This window comes from Cynocephalus volans, chromosome 2 (assembly GCF_027409185.1).
Source record: "Cynocephalus volans isolate mCynVol1 chromosome 2, mCynVol1.pri, whole genome shotgun sequence".
Taxonomy (NCBI): domain Eukaryota; kingdom Metazoa; phylum Chordata; class Mammalia; order Dermoptera; family Cynocephalidae; genus Cynocephalus; species Cynocephalus volans.
In genome coordinates this window covers 11,332,607-11,356,809 of record NC_084461.1, presented here as the reverse complement: position 1 = coordinate 11,356,809, position 24,203 = coordinate 11,332,607, and positions in this window count along the sequence as shown.

Genomic DNA, 24,203 nt, shown 5'->3' with positions numbered 1-24,203 from the left:
TGTTATATTGACTTAAAGAAATTATAATTTTCCATTAAATAAAATCTAAGAAGTATATGCTATAGAATATCAAAATATACTTTAGATTATAGACCATGTTAGCTCAAGATCTCATCTGCAAGTAGATTCAAAGAAAATCAAACCTTTTTTTCTCCTTTTGCCTTATTTATTTTAGGGCAAGCCGAAAGATGTCATAATCTTCCAGAAATTACATGAGATTAGAAAAAATGAAATGCATAATATGCATAATGTGAAATACCTATAAAATCCATGTAGACTTCAAATTTGGGTTTTAAAACAGATTTAAAAATCAACATGATAGAAATTTTAAACAAATATGACATCCCTTTCTATTTTTTAAATTTCCAGTTAGTAATGTAATTGACTATAGCTGAATTTTATGATAACAAACAACAATCAGTAAAATTAGAGTGGAGGCAATCTAAAGGTGTGAAGGTCCTGTTGTGATATACTTTGTAGATAACAGGAAAAGTCGGATTTAATAATAACCACTACTTCAATTGTGAAAAACAATGTGCCAAAGGGAAGTCCTTTGTGACTTCGTAAACTGTTTAGATGCAGATTTATATGTGCTTCAACTGTATAATAGCTGCTGAAATCTAGAACTTTCACATGGCTCTTCCGAACATCTACATGTCTTTATAGGTATCTGTTAAAACTGGCGCTGCATGAGTTCAATGACTAACAGTCCTTAAATGCATAAATATTCCTTTTAGCAGGAAAAAATATTTGAATCAGTCGGTAATTCGAGAACTCACAATTTTCTACACATAAATAATTTAATAATTTAAAAGTTCACTTCTAATTACTATGACTTACCAAATAACTGGAACTTTGTATAAAATGAGACAAGGCCTTAGTGCCACTCCTATGAGTTAATGGCTATGATGAGGATTTCTTAGTCTGCTCAGGTCCTGATATTCATAAAAAGAACATTACTGGGAAGGGAGAATTTTATTATAAAGTAGCCTACTCACTTCCTTTAAGCAATTAGCTTAAATCAGGTGTGAACAACAAATGCCTTCTCACCTTTTTAATTTAAGATTGAAACAGGCTGTCTGTGCCTCCTTTTGGAGGGGCTGCTACAGACCCACATGCCTTGAGGTGGTCAGAGGATCCTACGAATAGGAAATTCTATCCTACCTCATCCCTAGGCCCTGCCTTTCCATCCCAGCAAGGGAAGACAGAAAAATGTAGAGAGTCATCAAAGGACATCAGTTCCCTTCTCCAGTTGCATTTATGTAAACCCTACATCCCTCTCAATAAAAGGAAGAAAAGGCCTACCTTCTACTGCAATAATCTATTATGTACTCATGAACTCTATCAGAGTTCTGACTTTTTTAAGGTAATGTGAATGTGAGTACAAAAACGGTTCTTAAATTTCTTGGATACAATGGAAGAAAGAAACTATCTAAAATGCATATGTGCTTTGCATATACAAGACTATTATGGACTGTATGGACTGCTAATATGAACCTCTGACCCCAAAAGTATTTTGACTGGAGACGCACTAAAAAAGCAACAAAGATATTATATACATACACACATGTATGCACACACCTCCAGGTAGGTAGATAGGTACATAGGTAGGTAGACAGATAGATCTTGACTTTGATGTATTTATATTAATATGTTATAAATTAATCTTGCAGCAGTAAAGGAGAATGTCAAATTGATAGATATTATTAGTGTCTGAGAAAGAAAGTAGTAGGAATTTTTACACATTTTTTGGAGTCTGGGCTCAGGTGATTTAGGGCAGGATGTTCAAAGTGAGGAAGAGATTGTGACTAAGCAATATTTGTGACCTAATAATGGAGGATTGATAAACAACGAGGCTAGGCTCTTATATAAAACATTTATCATTGTCTGATAACTGACTATCCAGGTGAACAATCTATTAATTTCATATGAGATATATTTGATCAAATGAATTTACTCTTTGCCTAGATAAATTGCAAGAATTTCTTTTGGATCAAAAAGATAAAGTTTTTCTGGTTTAAATTGGTTTGTGTCAAAAATAATAATAATTAAATAAATGAATGAATAAATAAATAAATGAATAAATTGGTCTATGTCATCCTGAGCAACACTTTTCTGGAATAAACAGATAATTCTTATTTATATCTCATCTTTACCTGAGTCTGTAGTACCAAGTTTGTCACTCAGTAAAGCAAAACAGCGAAAACAAAATCAAGATTTTAGGGCTTGTGGCAGAGACTGTGGTATTATCTACTTAAAATTCATTCTTCTTTTCTTTCCTAATAACATCACCCTCATATTTTAGAGGGGAGCAAATTGTTCAGCTAAATCCGTACTCCACATAACCCCAAATGGTACCTTCCCAATCAATACTCACTTCTCCCAAAAGTAACTCTCTTGACTTCTGACAGTGTAAATTGGTATTGCATGGTTTTAAATTTTAGATCATGAAATTACACAATTTATTCTTTTATATCTAACTTCTTTTGTTCAACATTATAACTGTGAAATTCATTCACATTATTGCATGTAGTAATGGTTTATTCATTGTTTCTGATATACAGTGTCTCACTGTATGAATGTAAAACAATATACCCATCATTGTATTGCTTGCTTACTTACTTTTGTCAGTTTAAGAAAATTCTAGGCTATTATCTCATCAAGTATTTTTTCTTACCCAGTCTCTCTCTCCTCCTCTTCTCAGATTCCAGATATATGAACATTAATTCTTTGAATATACATCCTTCCACACTCTTAAACTCTGTTATGTTCTTTTTGATTATTGGTAACATTTTTCTATTTGTTCATGTCTAGTAAATTTTATTGTATGCTGGACATTGTATATAAAATGATCATAAAGCTCAAGATAATATATTTCTCCAAAAGTTTCCTTTTTTTTCCCCTTAGGTAAACAGTATAAAGGTATGATCAATTCAATACAACCAAGTATTAATCTGGGCCCAACAAGCTTTGAAATTTTCTTCAGATTCAGTCCACATCTACATCACATTTCTTTAGGCATGGCCCTACTAGGCTTTTTACTTATTTCATGAAGTCTCTGTTTCTAAGTTCTGCTTTTTCAAAACTTTGATCTACAGCCTTTAGCTTCCTGTCCAATGAAGGTTCTAAGTCTGGTAGATGATAGGCCCTCCCTAAAGCAGATCTTCAATTCTTAAGCAAAGCAAAATTGTGAAAAATTTTCCTCTGCCTTTGGCCTAGCCTAGGCTCATTCCTCCTTCCACATCTCAGAAATTTTCCATGGGAAAAATCAATTTTGCTTTGGGGCTTTGTTTTGATGTCAGTACAGCTGCACACAACTGCCAAAAGTCCTTCTCCCAGTGAAAACTCTGCATGAGCCAAATCTGATCCTTAGCCTACATTCAAAATTGCCAAAAGCCATCAAGAATGAAAAATGTCATAAATTATCACTTAATCTAGAAAGGGCTTTTTCTCTTGGAAATTTTATTAATTCACCTGTTTTTTCTTGTTTCTATAGTTCCTCATGTTTTTAAAAATATGATTTTTGCAGTTCATCCTCTTATATTTCTCCAATTGTCACAGCAGGAATGATGAGCATCTGCACCCTACTCCATCCTACTGGGATACAGAATTCCATTCCAAACCTTTTGATAAATGGTATTACCATTATTATTAAGTTCAAATGTTTTGGATTACTATTTCTTTTATTCTTTAGCCCTATAAATTTTAGAAGTGCCATTGCATAATATCCTCTCCTAGGGGATTTTCAAGTTATCTGTTTGCTATTGATTTTTAGCTTAATTCCACTATGTCAAATAACATAGTCTGTATAGTATCTAGACTTTAATACTTTGAGCAATCCTTTATGTCTCAGTATATGTCCACTCTTGCTAAATGTCCCATGCATCAATGAACAGGTATAATATGCAATTGCTGAAGGAAGAATTCTGTGTGTGCCACTTTTATCACACTTGTAAGTATTGTTACGAATCTTTGATATCCTTACTGATTTGCGATGATTGTTCCATAAATTACTGAGAGAGGTGAGTTAGTATTATTTTTACATTTGTTTATTTCTCTTTTATTTCTGTCAGTTTTTATTTATATTTTGAAGTGATGTTTATTCAGTTAATACAGATTTGGAATTACATTCTTTTCCTCTGATTGTGATAGTTTAGTATTGTGAAATATATACCTTGCACTGCTTCTGCATTAAAGTCTACTTAGTTCAATATTACTACAGCTCTATTTTCTTTTGGTTGATTTTGCAAGGTTTTATGTTTTTTCCATTTTTTGAATTTCAAATTTTTTTGTACTTATTTTAAAGTATATCTCTTTTAAGCAGCATATTTAAATTCATTATGATAATTATTTTTCTTTTATTTAGATTACTTGGTTGTTTACATTTATTGTAATAATTGATATTTTAAATCTACCAATTTACAGTTTGCTATCTATTTGACTCACACCGGTTCTATATATTTTTTCCTTCTCATTTTCTTATTTAATTATCCCTTTTATTAGTTTTTTTCTTAATGACCGTTTTGTTATTCTTCTAGTGGTTTCTCTAGAACACTGCTATAGAAATAGTCTACTTCTGTCCTGTCTAAAACAGTATGGCTCTTGAGCACTTGTAATATGGCTAGTGATCAAGAAAAATATTTTTTACTTTAATTTAAAAATAGACATATACAGCTAATGGCTCTCTCATTGACAGTGAGCACTAGAGGACTACTAATTGAACTTCCAACATACCGAAGTCTAATATATAAAATATATGTAGTCAAGGGTCCTTCAAAAGTTTATGGAAAGGTTCATATTACATTTCAACTATTTTTACATGAACGTTCGGAAGTACCCTCGTAAATTATATTATATATTTTATTTGTAATATATACTGTATTACATATTATATAACATAGTATATATATTATTTTATTTTATTTTATCTATGTACAATGCAGTTGATTTTCATGTCCCTTTACCGAATCTTCCCACATCTCTCCCCCCTCCCACCTATCAACATCATATCTGTTCACTTGTCTTAACAAGTTCAAGGAATTGTGATTGTTGTGTCTTCTTCCCCACCCCACCACCCCCAATTGTTTGTGTATTTATTTAGTTATTTTTAGCTCCCACAAATAAGTGAGAACATGTGGCATTTCTCTTTCTGTGCCTGACTTATTTCACTAAATATAATTTTTTCTAAGTCCATCCATGTTGTTGCGAATGGTAGTATTTCATTCTTTTTTATAGCAGAATAGTATACCATTACGTAGATGTACTACAGTTTGCTTATCCGCTCAACTAATGGTGGACATTTGGGCTAGTTCCAACTCTTGGCTATTATAAATAGTGCTGCAATAAACACAGGGGTACAGGTATCCCTTCAACGTGATGATTTCCATTCCTCTGGGTATATTCCCAGCAGTGGAATAACTGGGTCATATGGTAGATTTATCAGTAATTGTTTGAGGAATCTCCAAACCATCTTCCATAAAGGCTGCACCATTTTCCAGTCCCACCAACAGTGTATGAGAGTTCCTTTTTCTCCGCAACCTCGCCAGCATTTACTACATTTAAACTTATTATGTTGTATGGCATTTAGTTCTCTGCTGATTTTTAAAAATTTCTAAAACATTTTAATTATATTTTTTAAAAGTCTATGTCTGGCAATTATATCATCCAGAACTTCTGTGGTTTTATGCTTATTTTATGTTGTTTACTCCTGATATTTGGTCAAGTCTTGTCTTCTCATCATGCAGTTTATTTTTAAGTTGAATTTTAGATATCATATCTGAAAAATCACAGAAGAACTGTAAGTCTTTATATGACACTACCTGTCTCACTGAGGATTTTCCTTTGCTTTTTAAATCTGATCTCAGATTGGGATAATTCAGCCCTGGGCACTAGTACCAGTGAGCATTTATCTATTATCAGTTCACACTCATTCTTGGGTGTAGTGCTTCAGCACCTACCTGAAAGCCTTCACGGTGTATCAAGCCTCCTTTGTTTTGTGAATTATGAGCTCTGATTATTACCTATGCCAGCTTCAAAAGTCATGAAAAGTTTCGCTCAGTTTTTCAGCTCTTATGATCTAGAAATGCCTCGAAGGGAAGAGTGACGTCCAGATTTCATACTCATCTCCTCAGGGTTCCCTTCTTGAGCAGGTATTCTCTCACTCATCTTTGTAGCTTCTGTTTGCATTCAAATAGATTTTTCTCCTTTAATTGTTGATTTTAGGAATGCTGTTGAGAAACAGTTCAGTCTGCCACTATCAGAAGTGAAATCATTCACTTATCATTATTAATATTATGATCTCCCTAATATGTGTGGTGCACCTGTCTTATAAATTGTCCCATTTCCACTATTATGGCGCATCGATTCATATCTGTTTGTTTGTTTTTATGGTTACAAATTCTGGTGTACAAAAACCAATGCCAGTGTATTTTTTTTTTTTTTTGAACTATGGGATAACTTTTCATAAGTATTTAGATTAAGTCATTACATTTTCATCTACAGTGTATGAAAGAACACTTCTCTTTCCCTGAAACAGCTGTGTTAGTTATTTTCAATTATTAATGTAATGGGTATAATGCTATGTATTATTGTTAATTCATTTGCATTTTCATGAATAACAAAATATCTTTTCCAATATTAATTTTCCACTTGGATTTGCTTTTCTCTGAACTATCTATTCATACATTTTGTTCATCGTTCTTCCATCTGCATTTTTAGTTCTTCGATATATTGTATGAGATCTTTGTATATTCTAGCTCTTAAACTATTATCAACAAGTTATTTAAGTATCTTTCTTAGTCTATCTTTTATTTGCTGAATTTTTTAAAAAAATATTTTACCCCAGATTTTTTTAAAATTTTAAATCTACAAGTCAATTTTATATTTTATAGAGGTGTTTCCTTTTGTGTTTAAAAAAAAAATCAGTAATCCCTCATTTAAAATATATTTTTAAAAATTTCTAGCTAAGATTTGTACTACCTTATATACTACATTTCAATCTTTGATTCATTTGGACTTAGTATGTTCTATGACATAACATAGAATAACAATTTTATCTCTGTGAATGGTGAGTCTTGTGTTAGCAATATGTATTTAATAAAGCATCTTTGTCCCACTGAACTGAACTAAACTTGTTTGATATATATTATATTTGCATATATTGGAAGACACACATACATACATGCTGATATTATGTGTTGTAGTGTATTGAATTATGTCCCCTCAAAACTCACTGAAGCTTGAATTGTGTCCCTATGTTTTATGTATTAGAAACTTAGCCCCCACTGTGACTGTGAAGAGGGTGGGAAATCCTATTGTGGTAATTGAAAGGTGGGGCCTTGAAGAAGTGATTGGATTGTAAAACCCTGCAGTAGTGAATGGATTAAAGATGGTGGTCAGGGGCGTGGTTCTGAGGGCTTTAAAAGTAAAGGAGAGTCTGTCTTTCTCCCTCTGCTCTCTCTGCCTCCACCTTCTTCCAATGTGTGATCCCTAGTTCACTGTTGCCACCACCAGATGGACTTTGGACTTCCCAGGCTCAGAAACTGTAAGCAATAAATTTCATTTTCTTATAAATTACCCAGTGCTGTGTATTTTGTTATGAGCAACAAAAACAGACTAATACATGTATATTGAAGAAACCCAATTTATTTTTAAATTCATCTATGTTAGAAGAAAATAAATTAGAACATACAATTATATACACAAAATAATAATAATTCAAGTATGAAAATAAAACAAACACATTTTTACAAATGCAAGGACTGAATACAAGTACTGATCTTAGATTACCTTTCAAAAATTTCTATAGGTTCTAACCCCAATAAGAAGGAAATAAAGACAAGTTGATGAATTTGGATTCAACAAGCAAAGGTTTTCAATTAATTGTAAAATTTTGTCAAATCACATAAAAGTCATTTTTGAAAATAAAAATATATCTAGAATTAGTTATTTCATAGAAATAAAATCAAATATTTATTATTTTTTTCATAGAAATAATACCAAAATGGGAAAAAGAGAAGAAAGGGTATGGAGACTTTAAAGAACATAACTTTTATTGAATTTCTTGTCTGATTCAGTGGGCAGCTCTATTAAATAAAACCAAACACAATTTAGAAATGTGGCATATCTACATATCTTAAAAGGTTGTATATTTCTATGTAATATACAACAGGTGGATCACTCACTATATAGTATTTAAAAAACAAGATTTATGTCTCAAAGATTATATTAAAGTAATACTTGAAAACCTCCAAAAGTTTTCAGTTGGATTAAAGATGTGTGTGTGTGTGTGTGTGTGTGTGTGTGTATATGTGTGTGTATATATATATATATATGAGTGGATCCTTGAAAAAATATGAGATAAAATTATAGAAATTATGTTTATGATTATTTGTTTTGGGAGATTTGCGTAAACATGGGAAGCAACAATATATTTACGTATGAATTAAAGTTAATCTATAAAATAAGATGTTGTAAGAAAAATTAAAATATAGTTGACAAAACAAAACAACGAATAATGTATGTTACAGAAAAAAATAATGAAAGCCCCCAAAATTCTACAAATCAATCAGAGAGAGAGAATGCAATGGAAAACATTAGCAAAGACCGATCAAACAATTCCCACGCACAAAAAACACCAATGCAATGACTAATTAAAATAGAAAATGATTCCCAGAATTCTTACTACTTAAAGTAATATAAATACATAATATTTTCAAACATTAAAAGTTGGAGAATGTCAAGTAGCTGTGAAGATGTTTAGAAATGAACATTAGCAGATGGTACAAAGGCATCAGATCCTAAGGAAAAATAACTTTTGGGGCCAATTTAACTGTTTTTGTGAAGTAAAAAATCATATAATTTGTAATCCAGGAAAATTTGCTCTCAGATATTTACCACAGTTGAAAACGTGTACATGTACTTGAGGAGATGCTTATAGCAGATTTATATGGAAGTGTGGAAGCTACCCATGTACCCATAAATAAGAGACTTCTGAATACACCACTAATTCCATATTGTGAGCTCTTCTGCAAGAATTTTAAAAGAATGTACAACAATGGAATTTTTTCCATGACCTGGTGTTTTGGTTGTGGAAGGAGGTTATGAAAACAAATTACAAAGCGTATGGTCACATCTCAGAAAAGGAATTTCCACATTGATTATACCATGCTTTACTTGAATATTTTAAAAGATGTGGAATAGATAGAAAAACAAGAACATCTGGAAGATCTCCAAGCCAGCAGCAATCCCAGCTGGGTCAAGCATGAATAGCATTGCTTAAGGGGTAGATCAGCTGAATCTAAATTATTCTAGGTTTCTTTTTAAGTGTAATTAGTTTATGTGTCAATCGTCTTAAAATAATTATTATTTCGTATGTCAAATGATGATCATATAATTTAACAATAATCAGAATAGAAAATATTTGTTAAGAAATTTCTATTTGCCGTATCCACTCATCTGATGATGGACATTTGGGCTGGTTCCAACTCTTGGCTATTGTAAAGAGTGCTGCGATGAACATTGGGGAACAGGTATACCTTCAACTTGATGATTTCCATTCCTCTGGGTATATTCCCAACAGTGGGATAGCTGGGTCGTATGGTAGATCTATCTGCAATTGTTTGAGGAACCTCCATACCATTTTCCATAGAGGCTGCACCATTTTGCAGTCCCACCAACAATGTATGAGAGTTCCTTTTTCTCCACAACCTCGCCAGGAAAATGTGGTACATCTACACAATGGAATACTACTCAGCTATAAAAACGAATGAAATACTGCCATTTGCAACAACATGGATGGACCTTGAGAGAATTATATTAAGTGAAACAAGTCAGGCACAGAAAGAGAAATACCACATGTTCTCACTTATTGGTGGGAGCTAAAAATTAATATATAAATTCACACACACACACACACACACACACACACACACACAAAAACCGGGGGGGTGGGGGGAAGAAGGTATAACAACCACAACTACTTGAAGTTGATATGACAAGAAAACAGAAAGGACATTGTTGGGGGGGAGGGAGAAGGGAGGGAGGTTTTGGTGATGGGGAGCAATAATCAGCCACAATGTATATCGACAAAATAAAACTTAAAAAAAAAAAGAAATTTCTATTTGTCAGACTCTTTTCTATGTATTTTGGAAAATTTGCCTTATTTCAAAACAAACTAATTGAGTAGCTACTATAATTATCCTTATTGTACGATTAAAGAAACAGGCAGAGAGAATTTATGCAAATTGACCAAGGTTGTAGTTTTGGTAAGTGACAGGGCCTGTATTCCAAATTATGCTTTCTGTCTCCAGAATTCTGCTCTTAATCTCTAGAGTATTCTATATGGAACATTAAAATAATATTGTGATATGGATAGCCATCGAATTTATTTCATTTTAACAATTAAAGGAATATTATAGCAATAAATTATTAAGAAGTAATGATTAGCCGAGCATTGACTGAGAGTAATTTACAGGTGTTTTCCTGAGTTGATGAATATGATGAAAGAACTTTACTTGCAAACTGTGTGCAACATAAAATTATTCAGTTAAATTGAGCAAACATTTTCACACATTCTAAATTTCTAGCTTATAAAAACAAAAACTTTTATTTCCACTCTTCATGAAACTTTTTAATAGACCTTCTATATGCACATACCAAGCAATTAACAGTCAATATTTAATATTTTTAAGACAGCCATCTGCTATGGTTGAATTGTGTTCCCCAAAAAGATAAGATGAAATTCTAACTCCCAGTACCTTAGAATGTTATCTTGTTTTGGAAAGGGGTCATTGCACTTAGAATTAGCCAAGTTAAGATGAACTCATCCTAGATTAGGAGGGATCCTTAATCCGATATTACTTGTGTCTTTGTAAGAGGGGAATATGGACACACACACAGAGAAGGCCATTGAAAATGGAATCAGACTGTAGAGTTATGCTGCCACAAACCAAAGAAGATCTAAGACTACCAGAAGCTGTCAAGATCCTCCCCTGGAGGCTGCCGAGGGAACATGGCCTGGCCAACACCTTAATTTTGGACTTCTGGCCTCCAGAACTGTGAGAGAATACATTTTTGTTGATTTAAGTTACCTATTTTGTGGTATTTTGTTCTGGCAACACTAAAAAACTAATGCACCATCCAAAGAATTCATCACTCGCCTAATATTTAGAATAATAATTCTGTAAAAGTTCGGTCTCCAGAATAATATTGGGAAACATAATTATTTATTTTTTAAAAAATTATTTTATTGAATCAATAGATTGTAACTTGTTAAAGGAATTTTCTTAGCATGATGGAATCAACACAAGCATCACAATCCTTAGTTCTTAATTATGGATAAATTATATTAGGCAGTTTATAGTCTGATGCACATATCTCATGCAAGTAAATTCATAAAGATTTTGTAGTAAATGATAAAAGATGATATACAGTGCATTTCCTCCCCCCTCAGAAGTAAGAACGGCTGACCATAAACTAGTTAATTTTCTCTAAAAGTGATTACCCTCATTGATGTTTAGGTGGGTAATACAATGTAAGTAGGCAGAACTGGGTGGAGACCAGTTAAGAGTTTGATATTGTTGTATACAGACCAAGAACGGTGGCTTGGACCAGGATGCTGGTGGCAGCATCAATAATTAAGAAGAGATAAAATATATTTCTGGGGAAGAATCGAAAGAGACTGATGATCTGTGATGTGAGGTCAACAGAAGGATCAAGAATGCTTGGAGCTTTCTGGCTAATGTAACCAAATGGTAGTCATGGCATCTGCTGAAATGAAGAGCACTGAAAACCTGAATCACCAACTATTACGTGTAAAGTTCTGGACCATCATTTATAACAAAGAAAATGCAAATTAACACGAAAAATGAGTTATCTCATCACTATCAACATTCTACAACCACTTGTTGATGACGGTGAGGAAAAAGGGACACTAACATACAGCTACTGAAAATATTAATTGATAAAGCATCTTCAGGGAGTAATTAGACAACACTTAGTAGAGAGAAGATGCAAATACCTTGTGACTAAGCAATCCGGTGATGCGTCCTAGACAAATGCTCTCGCATTTGCCCAAGGAGACACACACAAGGTTCTTCTGTGCACGAGTTATAACAAAGCCAGGAACATGCTTAATTTCTGCTTAGCTGGAAGTACACAAGCAACTGAAATTTTTTCAAAGAATAGAATATTCTATAACAGCAAAAAGGAATAAATTAGACCAACATGTACTAACAAAGATAAATAACTAAAATACAATGTAAATCTTGAATGTTGCCAAAGGATGTACACCTTATCACGCTATTTTTGTAAGTCTTAAAAGCATCAAACAATGTTATATGTTCTTAATAGAAATACAAATTACAAAATGATATCTAGGAATGATTTAGCACAAACATTATGATAGTAATTACCACTAGGAAAGAAAGAAAAGGGTGTGAGAGCTTTATGCGTGCAATATAAAACATACCAAAGAATTCAAAATAACAATTTGGGGTAGGCAAAATTATGACTGAATTTTATTTTGTTCATTTACAATTCTGTATTTTTTTGTACTTTAGTGATTAATAATTTTAATGAAATAAAGTATTCACTAAAATTTTATTGAAACTATTTTTATTAGATTATAATTACAATTTCCTGCTTTACTCAGATCATTTGAATATGATGTTTTGCAAAATGAAGAACACATATTGTTTTATGAAACATACATACCCTTGGCACCCTAGTTATATATACAATGCTATCATATTTGCAGTTGCTACTAAGTGTTCTGTAGCTATGCATTGACAAGGAGTTATTGTTATCAGAGTCTCAACTGTTTCTCTTCACTTTTACCAGCTCTTCAGCAACAGCAATGAAGGGCAGTTATCTTGGTATTAGTCAAACCAGTGTTCTAAATCTGCAATGTACCATATTAGAGTTTAGAATATCAAAGATAAGAAGTAGTGATAGGCCCACCACCAGAATAAAAAGCCAAGTTTTGCAATGTCCTGTTCATTTAGAAAAGTGTGGTGCGGGGTAAGGAAAACTTGATTCTACAGCTTGGCTATGACCTTCATCCCCTGTGAGACTTTGCAAAAGTCACTGATCTTGGCAGGATGCAATTTCCTCAGCTAAGGTTCTGACTGCATCTCTGTACTGCCTACACATTTCACATGTTTTTTTTTTTTTTCCCCCTCTTTTAACAGCTAAACAACTCTGCGATGAGATATCATTGTCACCATTTGATACGAGGGATAGTGTACTTTTACCAACAAAATTTCCTCAAGTTAGTAAGTGGCCCAGCCAATATTTCAACCCATATTTTCTGACCACCTGCCTCCTTTTCTCATGATGAAGACACAACATTTAGTCTGTTGAATGCATAGGCATATGTAAGCTTTGCATATAAAAAATAAAAAGTTTTCAGAAATGAGAACTTTAAAGCAAACCACAGTTATTAGCATATAAATATTAACAAGCTGTTAAATCAGACATAATTTACTGAAAGCCAGAGAAAATCAGCCAAATATCAGGTGAAGCGGTTTGCAGTTACAGAGGAGTCTTCACATGCCTTAAATAGGCGTTCTTAAAATAAAAATATTTTCATGTCACAATTATTTAGTGCCATATAATTTACCTTGCTCACTTCCTCATCATTTCTCCTTTGTTTAGTTTTCTCCCTACACCCATGCCGTAAACGTTTCTTTGGAGATATGGCTGGTGGGGAGGCTGCACTTAGGAAATAAAAGCCTTTATTAACTATAAATCATTTTGCCCTATAATAAACCCAGAATCATAAAACTTGCTCTGGGTCACACTTACAAATAAGAAGACCGACAGATACCTGTGCGTAAGAACTGAGGTGTGAGTATCGAGGTTAGATCAAGGACACGCAATCTACTTGTGGTTGATTGTTAACATAATAGCAAGCACTAGGGGAAAACTCAAATGACAGAATATGTGATAGTTTTTAATGATTGAATGCTATCTTAAGGTTATCTTTGTAAAAATATATGTCCTTAACACTTTCAAAATTATATATCTTTCAAAAATCACCATAGCTGATTTCATGTCTGTATTTTGAGAACATTTTGCCTTGGGTTTTTACTTCTAGAAATCTTTTCTGTTTTAAAAATGATACCAGACTAAATCTGTATGGAATGAATCTTCATAATTTCTATTTTTGATGATTTCTACGCAAATGAAATTATCCACTCTAGTGTAGAAATAGTGATATATTTCATCATCCTAGGGAATATTGGTAATTTAAGTTCTCTGCACTCTGATGGTCCTTATTGATTTTGCTTAACACTCAGGAACTAATTTAAAATAAAATATTATTGCTTGCAGTAGAGATATGGAATTTTTGAGTTGAAAAATCATGGTAACATATACAAAAGTATTATTTCATTTTCTATTTATCATTTCCTTCTTCAGTCTCTTATCTAGTCTTCCTTTTGTTTCGGGCAGGAATGGAGTCCCAGGTGCCATTTTAAGGATCTTGGAAAACTTGGAACTAACCAGGGGACCCATCCTGTCTCTGAGTTTCAACTCTGATTTCTCTGGGCTTCAGCAACACTCAAGGAGATAGAACATCTGAGAAAAGTGACTAAGATTGGGGAGCTGGAGTTATTTCAAAGTGAGAAAGAAATCCTTGTTGACTGTTCCTTATAATGAAATTTATTCTTTAAATTCAGAATCACACTTTTTCCTATGATGCATTTTATTTATGTTTGTTTGTTGGTTTTACCTGGCTGAAATATTGATTTTATTTATTTATTTATTGAAATATAGTTGATCGTACATATCTGTGGGGGACAGAGTTGAATATCAATACCTGTGTGCAACATGTGATGCTCAAATCAGGGTAATTAGTATCTTCAACATTATACAATGTAATCTTTTCCTGTAGCCCTTTATCAATTCCTCTCTTACCCCCACCCCACGCCCACGCCCAGCTCCCCCTTTCCTACCTCTGGTAACCTCAGCTCTGTTCTCTGCTTTTGAAAGATCAATGTATTATTGTGATTGTTGTATCTTTCTTTCTTTTTTTGTTTATTTTTTTAGCTTACACTTGCGAGTAAAGACATGTGGCATTTCTCTTTCTGTGCCTGGTTTATTTAACTTAGCATAATTTTCTCTAAGTTTATCCATGTTGCTTCAAATGAAAGAATTTCATTATTTTTTTATGGCTGAGTAGTGTTGCATTGGGTAAATATATCCCATTTTCCTTGTCCAGTCATCTGATGATGGACATTTAGGTTGGCTCCAACTCTTGGGTATTGTAAATAGAGCTGCAATGAACATGACAGTGCAGGTATACCTTTGACATTATGATTTCCATTCCTTTGGGTATATATCCAGCAGTAAAATTGCTGGATCATACAACAGTTTTATCTGTAGTTGTTTGAGGAAACTCCATACTGCTTTCTATAATGGCTGCACCAATATACCATCCCAACAACAGTGTAGGAGGGTTCCCCTTTCTCTGCATCCTCACTAGCATTTTTTATTCTTTGTCTCTTTGATAATAGCCATTCTAACTGGCATGAGGTAATATCTTAGCGTGGTTTTGATTTACATTTCCCTGATGTTGAGTGAAGTTGAGTTTCTTTTTCATGTCTTTTGGCCATTTGTATGTCTTCCTTTGAGAAATGCCTATTCAACTCCCTTGCCCTGTTTCTAATCTGGTTATTTGTTTTTTGGTTTTTGTTTGGTTTTGTTTGGTTTGGGGTTTTTTGTTTGTTTCTTGCTATTATGTTGTTTGATTTCCTTGTATATTCTGGACATTAATCCTTTGTCAGATGCACAAGTTGCAAATATATTCTCCTACAGTGTAGGTTGTCATTTTGCTCTGTTATTTCTTTTACTATGCAGAATCTTTTTAGTTTTCAATGATCCCATTTGTTTATTTTTCCTTTTATTGCCTGTGCTTTGGGGGTCATATTCATAAAGTCTTTGCCCAGTCCTACTTACTAAAGTGTTTCCCCTATGTTTTTTTTAAAGTAGTTTATAGTTTCATATTTATGTTTAAGTCTTTAGTCCATTTTGAGTTGACTTTGGTATGTGGCTAGAGGTATAGGTCTAGTTTCATTCTTCTGCATATAGATGTCTAATTTTCCCAATACCATTTATTGAAGAGGCAGTATATTCTCCAATGTATATTCTTGTTGCCTTTGTCAAAGATCATTTAGCTGTAAGAATGTGGGTTGATTTCTGGGTTCTCTAATATGGGGGTCTGAGTGTCTGTTTTTATTCTAGGACCATGCTGTTTTGTTTACAATAGCTTTGTAGTATAATTTGAAGTAAGGTAGTGTTATACCTCCACCTTTATTTATTTTGCTCAAAAATGCTTTGGCTATTCAGGATCTTTTGTTGTTCTATATGAATGTTAGAATTGTTTCGACTATTTCTGTGAAGAATGTCTTTAGTATTTTTGTGGAGATTTCACTGAATCTGTAGATAACTTTGGGTAGTACAGGCATTATCACAGTGTTAATTGTTCCAATTTGAGAGCCAGGAATGTCTTTCATTGTTTTGTGTTCTCTTTATTATTATTAATTTTTTAATAGTGATTTGTAGTTCTCATTGTAGAGATCTTTCACCACTTTGGTTAAATTTATTCCTGAGATTTTTATTTGTTTGGAGACTATTGTAAATGTGCTAGCTTTCTTGAATTCTTTTTCTACTAGCTCATTTTTGGGGTACAAAAATGCTACTGATTTTGGGGTGTTGATTTTGTATCCTGTAAATTTATTGAAATAGTTTATCAACTATAATAGTTTTTTTGCAGAGTCTCTAGGTTTTTCTATGTATAGGATAATGTCATCTGCAAACAGGGACACTTTGAGTTCATCTTTTTTGATCTGGATGCCCTTTATTTCTTTCTATAGCCTGAATGTTCTGGCTTGCATTTCTAATACAATGTTAAATAGGAGTGATGAGAGTGGGCATCCTTGTCTTATTTCCATTCTTAAGGGAAAAACTTTCAGATTTCCCCCTTTCAGGATTATATTTGAAGTGAGTGTGTGTTATATGGCTTTTGTTGTGTTGAGATACTTTCCTTCTATACCTAATTTGCTGAGAGTCTTTATCATGAAGCAATGTTGAATTTTGTCAGATTCAAAGATGTTTTTTCTGTATCTGTTGAGATAATCATATGGTTTTTATCCTTGATTTTGTCAATGTGGTTTATCACATTTATTGACTTGCATATGTTGAACCATCCTTGCATTCTTGGGATGAATCCCACTTGTTCATGGTATATAATTTTTTTAACGTATTGCTGTATTGTTTGCTAATATTTTATTGAGGATATTTGGCCTGTAGTTTTCTTTTTCTGTTGTATCTTAGTCTGGTTGTGGTATCAGAGTGATGCTAGCCTCATTAGAGTGAGTTTTGGTGAATAGCCTCTGTTTCAATTTTTGTAATAGTTTGAAGAGAATTGGTATTAATTCCTCTTTAAAGACTTGGTAGAGTTCTATAAAAAAGCCACCTGTCTTGGGGTTCTCTTTGTTGGGAGACTGCTGATTACAGCTTCAATCTCATTGCTTGTTATTGGTCTGTTCAGGTTTTCTTTGTCTTCTTGGTTCAGTCTTGGTAGTTTGTATATGACCAGAAATTTATCCATTTCCTCCAATTTTTCAAATTTGTTAGTGTATAGTTGTGTATAGTAGTTTGTAATGATTCTTTGCATTTCTGTGGTATCAGTTGTAATGTCTTTTTCATTTCTGATTTTTGTTATCTTGGTCTTCTCTCTTCTTTTTTTAATCAACCTAGCTTATGGTTTGTTTATATTTTTTAACTTCTTAAAACCAACTTTTTGTTCCATTGATCTTTTGTATCATTTTGGGGGGTCTGTCTCTCATTTAGTTCTGCTGTGATCTTAATTATTTATTTTCATCTACTGATTTGGGGATTGGATTGTTCTTGATACTCTTGCTGGTTTAGGATTCTCTCTTTGTCTTTGAGTTTTGTCAGTTTGACTGTAATGTGTCTCAGAGAGGACCTTTATGGATTGAATCTGTTTGGGGATCTTTGAGAACCCCAAATCTGAAGGTTTGTAGTTCTTCCCATACCTGGGAATTTTTCTGCTATTATTTCTGGTGTTTTCAATGCCTTTTCCTTTCTTCTCAACTGGAATGCCCATGATTCATATGTTTATGCAGTTAAGGTTGTCTGCTTCTCTTAGATTTTCTTCATTTTTTTATTCTTTATTCTTTTTATTTTTTCTGTCTGCTTGAGTTATTTTGACAAGACTGTCTTCAATATCAGAAATTCTTTCTTCTGCTTGCTCTAGCTGGTGCTTAAGCTCTCATTGTGTTTTTTGTTTGTTTGTTTGTTTGTGTTTTATTTCATCGAATGACTCCCTCAGTTCCAGGATCTCTGCTGCATTCTTTTTAAAGTGTTAATCTCTTTGTAAATTTTCTCCTTCATATCTTGGACAGTTTTGTTCAAATAATTGTGTCATCTAACTGACTCTTCTTCTATCTCACTGAGTTTCCTTAATATTGTTTCTCAGAATTCCTTTTCAGTCATTTCAAGGATTTCCTGCTGTATGGGGTCTTGTAGTTGAGAGTTATTGTATTCCTTTGGTAGACTCAAATTTTCTTGTTGGTTTTTTGTTTGTTTGGTTGGTTGGTTGGTTGGGTTTTTTAATTATTCTTTTGGTATTTCTAGTATTGCTACATTGATATCTGGTCATCTGGAGCAGTTGCTTCTTCTATTACCCTGGAGTGGGCTTTGAGGAGAGAGACTTCCTCCTATAGATGTATTTTATACTGACTGTTGAGTAGGATGCTCTAGTATTGGCTCCAGTTAGATGCAGTAGTGTAGTCTTCCTCTGGGTACTTCAGCTATATTCACTGCTGGAGTTACATGTGAGTATCTCCTTGGCCTAGACATTGGGTCACTTACTGATTCTTTCGTGACATTATTGACACTCTTTCCCTTGGCTCCACCGTTGACTCTCCTTTGTCAATTTAGTTAAGTGTTTTGTGGACTTTCTGAATGGTGATGGTGGCTGGTGCTGTGGTGACAAGATGTCCTTGCGGCAGAAGTGGCTATGGCAGTGGTTCTAGTGAACCATTCATGTGGAAGTGGTGTCTGCAGCTTCCTGCCTTCTTCGGGTCTGGCAGAAGGCTCCCCACAGTGGCTGAGGCCCCCAGGTGAACTTCCTGCTTTCTGCCAGTCTCGCAGATGGCTGCCCACTGTGGCTTTATTTATGCTTGTTTAACAAAGACTATTACAAGTGTTTTACATATGAAAACAAACTGGGTTATCACACTACTGAGGTAGGCACTACTATATCCCCATTTTACAGATTAAGAACTCTGAGGAGTAAAGAGATTGGGTTTATTGCCTCCAAGGTCATATCGCTGGTCAGAAAAAAGTCTAGGCAGTCTGCCCTTGAACGAAAGCCCATAACAACTTGTGCAAAGATACAGGTGGGACTTCCCTGAGCTTTTGATGGGCATCATTTCCCACCACATTGCAGTGATTTAGAATAAAATTAAAGCACCCTCCATGTTTTCAGCATCTTTAAATTTGATTCAGTTTTGTCCCATTTATAATCCTATCTTTTAAGAATGTGGTCATTCACATCTCTGTGTTTCTGGATTGTAACACTGTCAGACTTGCCTGCCTTCATCTCATCCTTCATCATGATGAGAGCATGGGAAATAATGATGACTGTTCCTCTACAATGTTCTCAGGATTAATCTCTTTGTATTTATTCCTGCTACCAAATATTCGTCCCATTCATTTTCTTTTTCTGCTACTCAAGTCTCTCTTCATCTATCTTTGCTAACTCTTGTTTAAAGACAACTTTAAATATCAATGCTTAGTTTCTTCTCGCTTCAGAAAAATGATTGATTTTTTTCCTGACAAGAGCCTCTAGCACTTCTAACCTCTCCTTTTATTGCTATTCTTAGTGCTGATCCTTGTGAAGACAATAACCTGTATAAAGAAGGATTTTCTTTGAGATCCCTTCACTCTGACCCAAACTCCACCTCCACTGGAAATACATTCCCCTAAACATGGTCTTCTCTTTACTCATAATCTTGTCTTACCTGCCTGTTCTTTGACCCTGCTAGACACACTCTCCAGCCTGACCTTGAACTAATCTAAGAAACTAATCATGTGAGTGTGTAAACAGGCATAAAGTGAACACCCTTTCCAATCCAAATAGAACCTTCCTTTGGACCTTCTCCTTTCCCATAACACTATCATAAATGTTCAAAGTTAAAGTATTCTGAGCCTCTTTGAGATTTTGTTCCTTTCTCCTAATGTGTATTTAATAGTTAATTCATGAAAAGTATGTATTTACAATCTCTCTCATCTATCCTATTTCCAGATTTTACTGTGTCTCCAGTACCACCATAACAGTTTTTAACTGACTTGTTTAAAGGCCTTTTATCTCTAACCACCTGTCATTCATTAAATATTTTAACAAATATTTTTGGTAACAACTGTGTGTATAGCCAAACAAAATTCTTGTTAAAGAAAGTCTAATGATACATTATTCCTCATTTACAAAGCTCACTAGCAGTGTGTGTGCATGTGTGCATGTGGCTCATGCTTCATGCTGCAACCAATTAACCTTCCTAAAACATGAATTCGATTACTATATCACCCTACTTAAAATGTTAATAAGTCTTTATTTTCCATTGAATTAAGTGAACATCATGCATCCTGATGTCAGGTTACCAATTTTACTGTCTTAAGAACACCATACCTCGTGACATGTGGTACTCAAACTAGCAGATTTTCTCTTTCTGGAATGCCCCCCCAGTTTTCTCCACTCCCTCCATACAAGCCCATAATTTTCCTCTGTTTATAATGCTGAATATTCTCATTATCCGCCTCTCTGCCCAGCCAATTTTTCTGTCCAATATTAGGCGCTGCTTTTACATCCTTCAAACATGATCTCCCTGCAAGAAAGACTACATTCATCCCTTGCACTGAAGTGATCTTTGTTCTCTTTTGTACACTCATAATACATGATCTGTTTTTTATGACTTGGTCTTGTATACAGCTTGAATTTTACACATTTAAGGCAAACAGAGTATGTAATGGAAAGGAAAGGAAAGGAAAGTGGGGTCGGAGCAGGACCATCCAGGTTCAAATCCTGGCTCTTCTGTCTTCTCTCCCTGAGTTCTAGACAGTTAACTACACTTCTCTATCTACTCTTTTTCTGATCTGTAAAATGCAGATAATACATATTTCCCTACCTGAAATTGAACAGATAATGTGTAGAGCCAATCGAGTGCTCAATGAAATGTTTCTTTCTCTTTGTGCAACTGGCTTATTTTTTTTTCTCCTGAATTATCTGTTTCCTAAGGACTCAGCCACTGCTTTACTTAGGTTTGAATGCCCTGAAGTTCTTCATATGGTACTTTGAATGTATTGATAATTCAATATTATGCTATTGATTTAAGCTGAATTTAATATTGACCCTAAGAATGTATGAATGAATAAGAGTAATTACCACAGTAGAAGAATTTTTGCTCATTTTAACGTAGCAAGAAGAGAGAAGTTTTAAGGTGGAAGAATCTGATTTTTTAACCTTTCAAATCATACCAAAAGGATACCCAACCTGTAAAGTCATTACCACCAAACAGGTCATGATCACTGGTGTAGAGCTTTAGTTTTGTGCCCTTGCCTTTACAGTCTTTCTCCTCCTCAGTCCATCATCTAAAGTCTTGCTAAAATGTTTAATTCTCTTTGATATGGTCCCTGCTTTCCACAGCCTGAACACTCACTCTGAGGCAGTGCCAGCCTCTTTTCCCTTTTCCCCATTCTAATAAGCTGCTAACGTCTCTATTGTTTCGTTTTCCACACTATATTGTAATTGTTTATTATCAGGATGTTGAATGCTGCCTTCTTTCTGTTTAGACTGAGGTATCAGTACAATGGATATCAGAAAGGAAATTGGATATAGGAAATATTGTCAAATGCAGAATTTATACAGGAATAATTATGAGTTATTGCTATCTCTGGGACCCCATGGTGACATTAAGCTGTAAAAAGAGGTCAGAAAGTGGAGAGAGCTAAACAGTGAAGATTTCTTTTGGAGACGGCTACTGTTGAGCCTCTGACCCAAGAGGAGAGGTATCCAGTGAGCTGACTCATTCACATGAGGCAAGTGGACGGAGGAGAGAGGTTGGCGTCTTTGGGATTAATCAGAGAAATGCTTTGACGCGTGTTCTCTGCAGCTTGCAAATGCAGAGGATGCCTAGATGCCCCCAGAACCATCAGAGGATGCTAAAATGGGCCAGAAGTGGATGTGAGACTATGGAAGGGGAGCTGTCTTGGGTTCTGTTCAATAGGATGAGGAAGCTGGAGGTGAATGTTAGAACCCTAGAGACTGGGAATGATTGGCAAGCCAGCACCCAGGTTAGAGAAGCAGGCTTGTGAGTGACCAGCTGTGCCCCTTCCTGGTGCTGGAACCCACACTCAGGCAGGCCAGAGCTAGCAAGGATAAACCAAAACCTGGCATCGGGTTCATGGTGTTGATTAACATCCTGTCATCAGCATTCTAGTTACAGCGTGTGACTGTATTTCTGATGTAAAGTGACTGTGGGCTTTTTATCACATAAGAAGAAGCAGACAAGTGAAGGGGCCTACTCAAATTTTCATTCTTTGGTGGAGAAAGATTTTACCAGTAAGTAAAAACAAATAAATAAAGATTCATTTTGACTGCATCTCTTATCGCAAATGTTTGATATGCTGCTTACATTCATTTTATGCCTTGCCCAAATTGCCCCAAGTAATGGGCCATGCATTCAGATAATAAGCACTGAAAGAGGTGACCATCTGACTGCTTTAGACTGTAAGGGCAGAACATTTGTCTTATGCAGCTTTGTATTTCTTATCTGCCCCCATTCCTTTGATTTTACTGCATACAAAATCAAAGGTTTAATAAAGTAAAGAAAGTGGAGGGTACAGGACACTCATTTACCTTTGCAGGGAACTAGATTCCACCAGGATCAATGAGCATGCACAGGACCCATTACTAGCTGCCACGGTGAAGGGCCCACTTTAAATTTTCCTTTCTAATATTTTCATTTGAGAATTTGAGGGAAAGTTGTCTGCAGCTTGTGTTGGGAGGTTTCATTAACTGTTGAAATCTGCTTCCTGCAAGGGATCTTCTTTTGTTCCTTCCTTACTCTCTGGCACTTTGACCAATCTACCTCTTAAAATCTTATGTAAATGTTGACTTGTATTATGTGTATTGAATTATGTGTACAGAATCCAGAGAAGAAATTATGCTTTGACTTGAGGTACTCCTATAATCAGAAATAAAATCCAATGCATAATTCAAAAAGAAAATATAGGTCAGAGTTCCTGACATACATTTGTGGATATCAGGCCAGTTTCCCATATATCTTTTTATAGACAGACCATCTGCATCTCTCCCTCTCACCTCCTGCATGCACACACATGCAGACTTGCGCACACACAAAACTTGCTTGGGTTTTACTTAGAGGCTGAAAGTCCTAAAGATCACATAACACCAGACAATTTACTACTGATCTTACAGTTCTGGATTGTACATGGGTAAGTTGTAGAAGTCTCCATAACTGCACAAAGACACCAATTGGTGATTAAAAATTGTGTTTTAATAGTCATAATTGCACATCATTTATATAAGTGTATCCATTTAAAAGGATTTCCTCTCATTTCTTGTATAATTAAAAAAAGAATATTAACCATCTCTGAGTATAACCAGCCAACTTTATATTTTGGTTACGGAACCAAATGAATGGTTCCTTGCTGATTGGAACCAGCCTTATGCATTGGACACCAACATTTGGTGGTAACAGTCATAAAGAGAATCTTCTTATTAATTTGGACATAAAATATCAATAATATTGAAAGAATCTTTATAGCCAAAGAAGGGTAATGCAGCCTAACTTTACTGCTTTCTGGGAAAAAATGGAGGTGCAAAGACTTGGATTATTCAATTCAACTAGAGTTAAATCTAGGATATCTGACCCTCCGTTCCATGGCTAATCAGTAGTGTTTATAAAACAAAATTAAGCATACATTTCGACTGATTTATATATACTTCTGTACCGTACGAAAAACTATACAGTAAATAGTTTCATGTTTTTGATGTACATGCACTTTGGGCCTATGAATCAGGAAGCAAAGCTTTAAAACCACAGTATTCCAAAACAAGCATGATCAGAAACTTCCTGTGAAATCTGCTACCA